General features: G+C 46.1%; 1 long non-coding RNA gene across 1 annotated transcript in view; it reads right to left on the bottom strand.

Annotated features, from left to right (window-relative positions):
• Nucleotides 1-10,893: 10,893 nt before the first annotated feature.
• The window catches only part of LOC131381709 (uncharacterized), a 51,829-nt gene continuing 49,098 nt past the window's right edge, over nucleotides 10,894-13,624 (bottom strand). The window contains exon 3 of the long non-coding RNA XR_009210596.1: nucleotides 10,894-10,918. This is a non-coding gene — a long non-coding RNA (uncharacterized LOC131381709). The remainder of the gene's footprint in view (nucleotides 10,919-13,624) is intronic.

Here is a 13,624-nt window from a genome sequence, read left to right on the forward strand (position 1 = left end):
GCTGACACCTCCCTGAATCTACTGTCTTTCAACCCTGCAACAAGGGGTCTGTGCAGCAGGTAGGTATTGTTACCTGCCCCCTCTTGGAAGAGGAAACAGGAGGGGAGATGTGAAACGGCTCCCTCAGGGCCTCAACCTCAAGGAGGTTCAGCCAGGCCTAGAGCGTGGGCTCATCCACTCGGTGGGCATTTAGCAAGTTCTTTTTCTATGCTTGAGAGAGAGGCTAGTGTGGGGACACAGATGAGTATTTCTAAGTCTCTGCCTTCAACAAGTGTATAGTCTAATGGGGGAGAGAGTGTTGAATGTGAGAACAGAAAGTTCCACACACAGCCTCCATCTGCCTTCCACCCACCACAGCTGCATCCTGGCTCCTCTCTCCTTGTGTCCCTGGGTCCGCTGTGCAGATTTGCCAGAGACACTCCTCTTGAGGCCCGTCAGCCTCCAGGCTATCTTGCAAGTGTTTTCGATTTTTCAATGAAAATTTTTCTCTGTCCTGTGAAATACTATTCCCAGCCCGTTCCAGGAAAGAACAATTCATGTTGAAGACCACGTAGAAACTTCTAAAACCCCTCAAATTTTCAGGGTGACATAACCCAGAGAAATATCAGAAAACTCAAGAATCTGAGTTAGGCAAACTTTGGAGGCCAGGCCTCCTATTGCATGCTTGAATCTGCTCTCAATATCTTGAGGACACAGTCTCTCAGGCTTTGCTGGCCCTTCCTTCCTCTTCAAATCTCTCTCACTCTGACCTCTGCTCCTGTTCTCTGATCTCCTTTTCTCAGACTCCAACTCTCCTGCCTCTCTCTCACTTAAAAGGACTCTTGTGATGACACTGACTCCACCAGGTGACCCAGGATCATTTCCACATCTTAAGATCCTTAAGCACAGCCACAGAGTCCCATTTGCCACGTGGAGTAACACGGGCAGTAGTTCTAGGGATTCAGGTGTGGGCATCTTTGAACATCATTATTCTGCCCACCACAGTCCCATATGTAATCTTACTGCTTTTAAAGAAAACCCTTTCCATTGTGAGAAAGGGCTGGGCAGTTGCCAAGACTAGAAGGAGTGACACGAGGAAGGAGCTGAGAAAGGGCTGTCTTTATGCAGAAGCAGGAAAGGATCTTCATAGCTTCTGCTTATAGAAAGTTTACTACATGCCTGGACCATTGTAAGCGCCTAACAGATAGTAACTCTTTTATGCCTCGCAGCAACCTTGAAAGTACCATTTTAGCCTCATTTTACAGATGAGAAAACTGAGGTTCAGAGACATAAATAACCTGTCCAGGGTCACAGCTGGCAAGTAAGACTTCGAGGTTTAAACAGAGTAGTCTGGTGCCAGAGTCCACATCGAAACAACTACCCTTTCCTCTCCCCACGAGCCTGACTGAGGTGGTCCCACTGGGAGATAGGAGATAAAGGGACCTGGTTTAGTCAGAAGAGTCTAGGTGGTTGAGTTAGAATCCTGCTTTCTATGCAGTCTTGGGCAACTAATCATTCGACATTCACCTAACACACCTTTGTGGCGCCCACTGCGTGTCACTGACTTTATATCACTTCCTCTCACTCTTTTCTCCCCGTGCAGAGGAGGCGATCGGACCCTCCTGAAACTGCATCCTGTGCATAAGGGTACTTGCACACACAGTTCATTTCCGTGCATCATGCTCTGCCTCATACACTGTTGGCTCCCTCAGGCAGCCCCACATGGCGAACCAGGCCACCTCCATCTTCAGGCTGGAGCGCTGAGGATGACAAACCTTAAGCCCATTGCTCAAGTGAACCACCGGGAAGTGACTAACCTGGGATTTCAGCTCAGGTTTGTCTGAGTTTTTTCCACACCATCTCATCTCAAGGTCAGTAACCCAAGCGCGCAACAGAGAAATGGAAGTAGGAAACAAAACCCAAGAAATGCACCCTCCAGTTTGCAGGGCGACAGAGAGGAGCAATATCTGCCAGGGACCAACAGAGGCAGCAGGGGAAGCCTGACCCCATCCCGACGACAGCTGTGACCTCCCCCATCCCCCAACCCATCCTCCAAGTGCTCCCAGTCCTCCTGGGAAGGAGTTCTTATAGGTGAATTACAGCACTACATTTGGTGAAGGACAAACCTTGAGCTCATCCTCTCAGACACGAAAGCTTCTTCCTGGGTGATGGCAGAGAACAGAAAGGGACATGTCAGATGGGAGAGGACAAGAGGCCCGTTCAGGTCCAATGTGGATTTTGTTTCGGCAAACCAAAAAAAAAAAAAAATTCATTCATTCATTGCAAAAAGAATGTTTTCAAAAAATGAAGGAAAGGGGATTGTAGTTTATCATCAGGGATATAGTAATGGATTATTGTCCTCATCTCAGATATAAGAAAAGATGTTCAGAGAAGTTAAACAAGCTGTTTGGTTATATGGCCAGCAAGTGACAGAGATGCAGTTCAAATCCAGGCTCATTTGATTTTTAAATGTCTGCTTTTTTCTGTGGCCTCCAAATTCGTACATATGGGACTGTGGTGGGCAGAATAATGATGCTGAAAGATGCCCACACCTGAATCCCTAGAATACTGCCCATGTAACTCCACGTGGCAAATGGGACTCTGTGGCTGTACTTAAGGATCTTAAGATGTGGAGATGATCCTGGGTCACCTGGTGGAGTCAGTGTCATCACAAGAGTCCTTTTAAGTGAGAGAGAGGCAGGAGAGTCGGAGTCTGAGAAAAGGAGATCAGAGAACAGAAGCAGAGGTCAGAGTGAGAGAGATTTGAAGAGGAAGGAAGGGGCCACAAGCCAAAGAATGTGGGCAACTCTAGGAGCCAGAAAAGGCAAGGAAATACTTTCTTCCTGGGGCCTTCAGAAGGAAGGCAGCGCTGCCAACATCTTGGTCGTAGCCCAGGGACTCTGACTTTCAGAACTACAAGATAATGAATGTGAGTTGTTCTAAGGCAATGGGTTCATGGTCATCTGTCAAAGCAGCAATCAGAAATCACTACAGATATATAATGGATTATAAAGGAAATCATTTAATTATTTGTGCAAAGTGGATTTGAGTATCAAGAAAAGCATTTATTCCCCACCAAAAATCAAGGGAGTCCTAGCTCCTTTGCCTTTTTGTGTTACGACAGGGTCGACAACACTTTGTAACAAACCATCAATAAATAAAACATTCAAAAGGGAAAAAAAACCCTTTAATTGTGAAAAAGCATACATTTTAATGTACAAAATTACACAAATTATACATTTAACTAACATAGAAAAATACATCTCAGTAACAAGAGAAAATGCCGGCCTATTTTACACAAATGGAGCGATCATTACAAATCCTGAAAACCCAGAGGGAGGGTTGAGCCCGACCCACAACCGGTCGGGAATCCAGCGAACATCTCCACGGACTGATGGTTTCACTGCAGGCAGGCCCCGGAGGATAGCTGCCCCAGGAACCGAGGCAGGTCCTGCTGAAGAGCTTCCAGAGGGGAGGTGTACGGTCCTGTCGCTGGACCACTCCCATGTGAACCAAGGCGGCTCACTCCGGGGAGGGGCAGGACTTGGCCTGCCAAAATTCTCAGCCTTGAGTTTATGAATGAGGGTGCATAGGAGACCTTGTAGATTCATGCAACCGCAAGGTGTACAGTTATTGTGCATTTGGGATTCAGCAGGAAAGTACACAGTTTCTAAACTGATGTCTGTGCTTCACAGCTTTCATGTGATTTCTGCCCAGGATTCAACCTGGAAGAACTAAGGAGCCCATAGAGGTTCTATCTAAGTGAACTTGCCAGCCTTGCTTATCGCTCTGCCAATGACACTCACGCCTCTTCCCTGCCTTACCTGCAAAAGCTGGTTGTGCAAACCCGAACTGTGGAAGAGATCATCTTATTCCCCCAACTCAGGTTGGTAGGATAGGCCCCAGCCTCCCACCAAAATGTGTTTGTGCAGAGCCCATTTTCAAAGGGGTGAGGGAAGGCTCCCAACATCCGCTGACATGCTGAGTGCTTTAAGAAACGTGCTATTTCTTTAATCTTCACACGTTACCCACTATTTCCATGGAGGACTTTGAGGCTAAGAGAGGTAGGTACCCTGTCCAAGCTTGCACAGTTAGTCGGTGGCAGAGCCGTCGTGTGTCTGGCCCCATAACTCACTCTCCTACTTCTGTTAGGTGCAGACCTTGTCCTTGTCCATTAAAGAATTAATGGTTATAACATCACTGCATAGACATTTATTTCCCCCATCACTTTCAATGTCCTATTTATAAATAATGTATTATATTACTTTAAAAAGAAAATACTGACTCAAAGTTGATATCAGGTTTTCAGCCATTTTTAACAATCTCATTAATTTGTCTCTCTCTTCCCCTGTTCTACCATCACATAAAGGGATCATCAGCCCATGCTTCGACACAGCCTGCTGGTGTTTTCACAGACAAAAAAAAAAAAAAATGGTGTTGGAAAAAACTCATTTTTGAGCTATCAGTTCTTCCATTAGTCTTTCCATTACTCAATACATTACATTTACACTAAGGATGCAGAACCCAGAGTAGGATTTAGGGAAGTTCACACAGGAAAGAGAAAACCCAATCCTTCAATCCCAAGTCTACTGAGTTCTTGAAAGCAGTTTTAGGTCCAAGGTACAAATTATCTTTTCTTAGAAATTCCCGTAACACAGAGAAGAGGACTAAATACATTAACAAACCCCAGGGATCTTTTCCTTCTACACCACCTTAAGGCACCAGAGAACTTCCAATAATTTATTTCAAAGCCAGGTAGGAATGCAGTTGGCCATTGGTGCACATGCCGAAGACAAATCTACTTTTGTTTGCTTACCCAACTGGCAGATATATCTATCATAGAATATCTCTTTCTGGATATTCTGGAGTTTAGGATGCAAACAACTGCACCCAAGAGATTCATTTAGTGTGTCTATTGTACCACCCAATTATATTATCTGAACTTTCATGGAATTGTGCAGTGACCAGTCACCAAGAGCTCAGCTCCAGGCTCTGCCACAGTGGAGCTCAAAGCAGTAACACATCATGCATTTCATTTCTGTAAGAACCACCAGCTGTTTAAAAGGCCCCCTGAGGGTAGAGTTACAAAGCCAACTCATGGCCAAAAATACTCCAAAGATGAGAAGTTTCCTCCTGTAGACTCTGAGGACACATTTCTTTCCTAGCTAGGAGCATAAATAAATATGAGTCTAACACAGAAGAAACCCACAGTAGCATTTTAGAACTTAATTAGCACAGGGAATGGGGGAGTGGAAAGAGACTATGTGACTGTATTCCCATGGTTCTCCCCCAGCTGCCCATTAGAATCACTGGGGAGCTTTTCAAATAGATCTCTGCCCAGGGCCCCACCCAATACAACTCGATTTCAGTGGCCTGGAGAGAGGCTTGGGCATCAGTTTTTTAAAAAGCTCTGCATGTGAGTCCAACATGCAACCAGGCTGAAGAATCATCAGTATGGAATGTGGTCTTTACATCCTTCAAATGACCTGGAGGGGGTAAGTGGCAGGGCTGCAGCCCCTCTTACCCTGCCTGGACTCCCAGCCCAGAGCCCTTCCCACCGCCTGGCACTATCTCAACAGAGAAAAAAAGGTTGTGTCTAAAATATGTCAGAAATGTCTAGCACCCTATTCTCAGAAGTTGGCTGAGTTCTCAGAAGGTTTCACATTTCAGACGTAGAATTTCACCCTGGAACCAAAGGGGAGCTGTGAATCTCTTAAAAGAAGCTCACCAGCCTGAAGGTGAAAATCCCCTCTCAAGTTTATAAAAGTTTACTCAATAAATTGCTGAGTAAAACAAATAGAAAGGACCTCAGCTGTAAAAGGACTTGGGTTCCCTGTTCTCTGCAATGACGGGCAACTAAACTCATATAATAATCTCATTCCAAAGCAATTCAAAATTTTTTATTTTTGATCAGCTTTGATGCTTGATTTCACACTGAGAAACTAGGTAAGGAAGGCTATGGAAGGGCGGATTTAAAGCTCAATCATGTAAGTCTAGCCAAAAAGTAGGTGAGTTTCCAAGATATCCTGGGATTCAGGGCTTCCCCAGGGTGAAATGCAGGCATGAATTCCACACAAAATGAAAGAATTCCTTAAGCTAATATCTATTGCTAGATGATGCCATATAGATTGTAACCCAATAGAAAATTAATTGCATGAGACCAAGACCTAAAATTCCGAATCAGAAGAGCCTGCCCCATGGCACAGTTGGAGAATACTGCATAATGACATCCGAACCAGGTTCAGTCCCATTTGCAGTCAAGTGGCTTTGTCACTGGACCGCAGATGTCAGTTAACCTCATCTGGGAACCAGTTTCCTCACCCATAAAATGGGGAGGAGAAGGATGCTTACACTAGATGAAGTCTGAGCCTGTCTCCATCTCCAACAATGGATGTTTCCAGATCTGTCACCTTAATCACTGCCCTGCTGGCTTGCCTGGGAAGGGCAATGGCAGGGCCACTCTGAGCACACAGCCCACATTGGTCTGCAGAGCAATCAAACCACACTACCTCAGCGTGTCCCCGCTGCCGCCACACCTCCGACATACCTATTTTAAGAACAGTGCCTAGCAGTTCATGGGGAAACGTTGCTATGCCAACTTGCTGGCTGTTGCTAATCATAATCTATGAATGTGCAGTACAACCATCTGACAAGTATTTCTTCTCTTCCTTAGCCTGTGGACTTTCTTCCAAATTGTCATATGACAGATCACCTCGTTCATAATGGCACACAGTAGGTGTATAATAAATGTGCATTAAATTAATGACGTGAGTAAAGTGTACGCACAACATGTAAGCCTGCAAAATGCCTTGCCATCCAGTTTTTCCATTACTGCGCACAGCAGGTGCCGAGATGGGTATCTTATTATCTCCATTTGTCCAGCAAGTAAACTGAGGAGGGGAGGCCACTTTCCCTAGTCTCGGAGCCAATAAGTTGCAGAACCCAGATTGCAGGCTAGCTATTCTGGTCTTAAACCCCAACCTGTTTCTCCTACATCGGGTGGTCTCTGTCATCTCTCTAGAAGAAAGTCAAATAACACCAACCCTGTATATACATGGAGATCTTAAGAGTTTACAAAGGGCTTTCCATCCATATTCCCATTTCATTCAAAGTCTAAAGGTAAACTAAGAGGCAAGGCTCTCTGGGACCCACACCTGGCCCACAGGGTGCCCTGTGTGCAGTGGGATGGACTGTTCACCACAGGAGTGCTTCACTGGCCTTGCCCAGGGACCCTGGAAAGGACTGAGGGGATAACAGAAGCAGCTCAGGTGGGCAGGATCACCATGCTGCCTAAAGGTCCGGGGCCCAAGACAGGTATATTCTCTGGTACTGGCAGAGAAGTGGGTGGGGTCCAGATATGCCAGAATCACACAGACAGCAACAGATGGGCCTTCCAGGTAAAGCCAGGGCCCTTGGAAAGGCAGCTCAGAAGAGGCCCTTAATGAGAACTCATGGAGCGACTGACCAGATTACACAGAAGCCCACCCACCAGGGCAGGAATTTGGTCCACTCTGTTCTCTCCCAGAACCCCAGGGCCTATTGTGGTGCCTGGCACTTAGTGGTGCTCAATCAATGCTTGTTCCCTGAATGAGTGAATGAAAACTGGTGACTGACAAACCTCAGTGGGAAGCTGGAAACCACACTTTTCCTTGTTCCCTTTTTTGAAGATACTTGGAAAACATGCCATCTTTTTAACCTAGAAAACAGATTTCTGCTGGGGAAGGCAAGGAAAGGAATTAGACTTCATTTAATGTCTACTGTATGCAAAGCACCTTCCGTTTCTCATTTCCCCCTGTGCTGTCAAGGACAGTGATATTTTCCCCACTAAATGATGGAAGAGTTTGCAGATCAGAGAGATGGGCTCACCTGCCCAGTGCCCTCAGTGGCTAACGCGTCAAGCTTAGGTTTTGAAACCAGGCCAACAGACTCTGAAGCTGGTCGTTCCCATGATGTTACATCTCTTCCTGGGTTGTGTCCTGCAGGAAGAGGATTTGGAACCCTTGGACGTGACCTTACTTGTTAAGAAGTAGCATTTGTGAAGCGTCTGCTGGGTGCCAAGCCCTCTGCCGGATGCTTTTATTTTCTTTCCCTGCCTCAGTTAATCCTTGGAATAGCCCAGTGGGGAAAGGTGTGGCCCCTTTTCCTGTCTTGCAAATGAGAAAACAGACCCCCAGATGCTAGGTTGCCTGACATGGCCTGTGCTTTTAGTAACACCCCTTCCCATCCCAACTGCATTCAATGGTCAATACACAGCATCTCCTTCTGTCTTCACAATATTTCACGAGGCTGCAACAGAAGGTGCCATTTCTCCCATTTTCCTCCAAAGAGGAAACTTAGGTTCAGAAAGTTTAAGTGCTTTGTCCCAGGGACCTGGGACAAGCAGGTGGCAGAGCTGGAAGTACAATCAAGGCTTTGCAATGCCCAGTTGCAGGCCCTTCCTGCATTTCAGCGGTTGTATCACTTCCTGGCCTGTGAGACCTCGGGCCCCAGCCACCCTTCCTCCCTGGGCCTCTGAACCTTCACCCATAACATGAGGGTGCTGAGCAGACGAGGTGTAACCAAGCCACAGCCTGTGGAAACCAGGCAGGTTTTGCAGTGAGTGGAGGGGAAAGGAGTGGGGGCCCTGCAATCCACTGGGTGGGGTGCCTCTCAGTGTGGGAGGGAGTGAGCTGGCTTCATTCATCTCTGACTGTGGCCAGGAAGATCAAAGTCCAATGCTGTCAGATACACTGATTTTCCAAGAGAAGCCGGAAATCCAGATTTGTATATGAAATCTCTTGGTTTTTAAATGTCACTTGCTAACTCCAATATTTAAAAATGCAACATAGGTATTTGTACACCTGTGTTCATAGGAGCAATATTCACAATAGCCAAAAAGGTGGAAGCCACCCAAAGGTCCCTCAATGCGTGAATGATAAACAAAATGTAGTCCATCCACACCTCAGAATATTATTCAGCCTTAAAAAGGAAGGAAACTCTGACACATGCTGCCACATGAACCTCAAAAACATTGTGCTAAGTGAAATAAACCAGTCATGACAGGACAAAGACCGTATGATTCCACTCACACGAGGTCTAGAGTGGTCAAATTCATAGAGACAGAAAGTAGAAGGGTGGGTGCCAGCAGCTGTGGGACAGGGAAATGGGGAGTGAGTCTCATGAATATGGTGTTTCTAATTTTGCAAGATGAAAAGGTTCTGGAGATGGATGATGGTGATGGTTGCACCACAATGTGAATGCACTCTGTGCCACTGAAATGGATACTTAAAAATGATTAAGAAGATACATTTTAGGGTTTTAGAGAAACGTACCTTCTTAATCATTTTTAAGTGTCCAGCTCAGTGGCACAGAGCGCATTCACAATTAGAAAAAAATTAAATGTAAGCCAAACATGATACATTTGTGGGCCAAATCTGGCCCAAGGGCTGCCAGTAACCACTGTGGACTGGAAACTCTCTAAAGTCTGTAATGTGATGTGGGGCCTGCCTGTTGCTCACCCAGCACTGACCACTGCCCCAGGTTCTGTGGAGATCTGAGACACCCATGGCCAACTCCATCCACCAGGCCTGACTTCCGGGCACCACCTGCTGTCTCACAGCAGCCAGGGCAAGAAAACATGTGGCTCACTGACGTTTCCCTGCTCAACAGCTGGAGTTTCACTGCATCTTCCTGGGTGATGCTGAGATTTCACAGGTCCCTGTCAGGCCCCTGGCTGCCAGTGTAAGTGGGCCTCACAGCCGTGCAGTTTACAGGGAAATGGTGTCAGAGGAAGAAGACTCTCTGGGTCCAAGCACAGCAACTGGGCCGCGATGCTCTTTAACTGCAGAGCAAAAGGAGCTGAGATGAGGCTGCATGCCTGGGCACTTTGGGGTGCTGTGGTCAGTTGGGCGCAACTCATGGACACAAGTTGAGAGAAGAAGAGCTCTTCACTGACTCTGGAAGCAAGAAGGCTGGGTGTGGAAGCTTCCCGTCTGGCCAGAGCCTGCCCCTCAGTAGGAACTCGCAACTGGAAGGCTGTGCCACACCCATTTTACAGATAAGGAGCTGGGGCAGATAGAGGCCAAGGGACAGCCTTAAAGTCGCCAGCAAGTTGGAGGCAGAGTCTGTCTCTGAGTTTCAAGACAGAGTCCTTTCTGCCTAGACTGGGGTGCTTGGCTACTAGGGTGCTTGTCTACCAGTCTTATTTGCAAATCTGATGAAATCCATGTTCCTTCTCCCTAGGAAAGAGTTCACATGCATATAACTTTTTGTGCAGGTTGGGAACTCCATCCTAGCCCAAGCTTTTTCAGGAGCTCTATAATATCAAGATAACTACTACAATGATTTTTTAAAACCATCATCCTATCATCCCCTCATCACCCATCTTGGATGGAAGCTATGCAGAATGGTAAATCAATGAGTCCTTATGGCAGAGTGCATTCCGGGACAACCGTCAGTGAAATACCTAAGTTGAAGGAACTGCATTTTACAAACACAACAAGGATCTTGACATGTGGAAAGAATCTTACAGTGTTCAGGTGCTTTTCCAGCCATTAGCTAATTTGGTTGTCAGAGCAAAACTGTCAAGTAGGCATATGACCCCCAAACAGATGAAGAGGATGTTGGAAGAAGGTAAATTATTTGTGCACAGCGACCCAGCGCAGGTGCAGCAGAGCCCACAGGTCTTTGGGACTCCAGACCCGGCTTCCTGCCACTCATTCATGGCATTAAATATGGGCTTCTTACAGTCAACAGCCATCTCTTGGGTCCCCAGGTTGGTATCATACACAGTAGAAATATTCCCTATTAGTGACTTGAGACAGGAAGATGGTTGCTTGGCTTATAATTTGGCTCACTGGAAAGGATCATAAATCATAGGCCACCTCTGCTCTGTTGGTCAGTTGAGAAGGATGTAAATATTTTCCAGCTTGCTGTGTTTGTCCCTGTGTTGTCTTCCTTCCTGCAATGACAAAATCAGGGAAACAGGTTCTTAAAGGGAACATAGCAACCGGTGTGGCTTCTACATGAAGCCATCCACATGCACACACCTTTACATCACTGGGAGACCTGCTTTAAACTCCATATGTGGTGGACTTATATCATGGAGTATCTATCATACAATTATCAGCTGCTCTCCAGAAAAATCAGAGCTTGGAATTATTAGATAATGCTCTCTTTATTTGGGGTGCTTCACACCCTTGACATGATATGGAAATTTTATGTTACTAAGCATTCATGCACATTGTGTAGAGAGGGTTTCTAGCTTTCAGGAGCCTCTCAAAGGGGCCAATGGCCAAAAGAAGGTTGAGAACAACTGAAGAAGAAAGAGACAAATTGGGGTGCTCTGGGATGTCTTCATTTGGGCACCTGCTGTGTAGTAGTCTCTGTGCTAAGCACAGGGGGTGCCCTGCTTGCCCTCCTCAGGTTACAGAGGGTGACACAGGAATCATCAAACAAATGCAGGTCCCAGGTGCTGCCGTAAAGGAGGAGGGGTAACAGTGGAGGTGGGGGCAGCAAGAGTTGGTGTCAGGGCGTCAGGGGAGGAGCCTGCAGCCTGTGCATAAGCCCTGGAGAGAGAGGGAGGGAGCAGGAGAAGCCGGTGTAAAGAAAACAGAGAAGCAAAGAGCGATGTGGCAGGAGATGAATCTGTGGCGGTTGGCAGCATGGCAGATGCTGGCATGGAGAGAAGGGGGGGGGGAGGGGACTCCAGACACCGTAAGGGCTCAAAAATGATTTTGCAAGGGGAAAGGAAGGAAGAAAACGAAGGAGGGTGAAAGAAAGTCTGTCTGGAGACGGTGACATTCGAGCAGTCTTGGAGACAAACAGGAGTTTTCTGGGCAGAGGAAACAGCTTGGGCAGAAGCCAAGAAGTATGGGAGAATACAGGCTGGGAGGGGCTCAGCACAGCGTGAGTAGCGGAGAGTGGGTCTAAAGAGCGCAGTTTGCCAAGAAGAGCCTTCATGGATGCGCCGGATTAATAAACATATCTGAGCAATGTGACAGTGTGCAGAGAGGGACCCTAGGAAAATCAAAACCCTGTCTGTGCACAGCATCCCTTTGCAGTCCCACAGTTGCCCCATGACTGACTTCACCAAGCCAGGCTTTGCTGCAGTGCTAAGGGTCTCAGAGCTGGGCAGAGATGGCTCACACACAGCTCGTGGCTGCATCCATCCCAAGGGTGTTAGTGAGGAAGCCAACCTACTCAGGGCATTGTTCGTGTAGGTGTCTTTAGTCTCCTTCTCAAAATATATTTTTATCTATCTGTAGGTACACAGCTTCAAATCCTTTTTTGAGGAAGGAATAAGCAAGACAAAAATAAACCAAATTTAAATCCTTGAAGCTTATAAGACCATTGGTATCCAAACTTATATATAAATCAGAATCACTTGGAGAGCTTTACAAGAATTCTGATTCTTAGGCTCAATCTTAGATTGATGAATTCTGTGTTCATGAGGCAGATCTCGGAAATCTGTGCTTCCAATGAGTTCCATGCTCATGCATTAAGCTGGGGGGACTCTTATGTGTTAAGCTCATAAGCACCTGGCATCTGGGTACTGCTGCAGTCAGTGATGCTCCACTACGAGGACAAAGCAACAAGTTAAGCTTGTAGTAACTGTCACTAGAAGCAGGTGGGTGATATCAAACACAAGAAGGCAACATTCTTTCCCTACATTATACATGATAACATATAGATACTGCATTCACCAATAAGTTAATGGAGCAACCGTTTAAGAAGTAACAAGTACCACAGGGTCACTTCCAAAATCCATGTGGGACACTAAAAGATGCTAATTTCTGATAAAGTTTCACCTAAAAAAATCACAAGAATTATAGATATCCAACATCTGAGAGACAATCATCAGATGCAATAGATCACTTCTGGCGGTGGGGGGAAGGGTCATGTAATAGGAATTCTAAAAGAAGACTTTAAAATATTAATGATCACAATATTTACATATATGTTCTGTAAATGAAAAATAGAATAACTGATAGACGATCTCTACAGGCAAGCTAAACAGTAGACTAGACACAAATGAAGGCAGATTTAGTAAGTTGAAAGGCAGATCTGAGGAAATCATCCAGAACTCAGCCCAGAGAGATAAAGAGGCATATGGGGGCTGGGGGAAGAGGTGCTCTAGATTGAGTTGTTAGTAAAGGTCTTTCTGAGAAGGTGACATTTGAGTTGAGACCCAAATGACAAGAAAGATCCAGCCATGGAAAGCAATAGGGCCAGGGGTCTTGGGCATAAAAGAGAGAAGTGCAAAGGCCCTAAAGTGGGGTCAAGCTGGGCAAGAACAGGTTGGCATGTTCGAAGAACAGAAAGCAGACCCCTGAGGCTCCACTCTATGAGAAGGTGCTATGAGGCAGAGGAGAGTGCTCTGCATGGAGTCAATGAGTAGAATCAGCTCAGAAAGCTGGTTAACAGGAGACATATTTCAGTTGAAGGTAAAGAAGGACTTTTTAACAACAAGAGCTGACCATTCACTGATTCACTCATTCATTCATTCATTTGCTTGTTTATTCATTCACTCATTTATTTGCTCATTTTCAAGCACCTACTATATGCCAGGCTCTGTGTTCAAGGCTACGGAGAATGTTGAGATGAATAAAACCCAGACACATGTGTCCTCAAGGGCCTTATATCTGAGTGAGTAAAACAGACAAGC

Source organism: Hylobates moloch, unplaced genomic scaffold, assembly GCF_009828535.3.
Source record: "Hylobates moloch isolate HMO894 unplaced genomic scaffold, HMol_V3 SCAFFOLD_17, whole genome shotgun sequence".
Taxonomy (NCBI): domain Eukaryota; kingdom Metazoa; phylum Chordata; class Mammalia; order Primates; family Hylobatidae; genus Hylobates; species Hylobates moloch.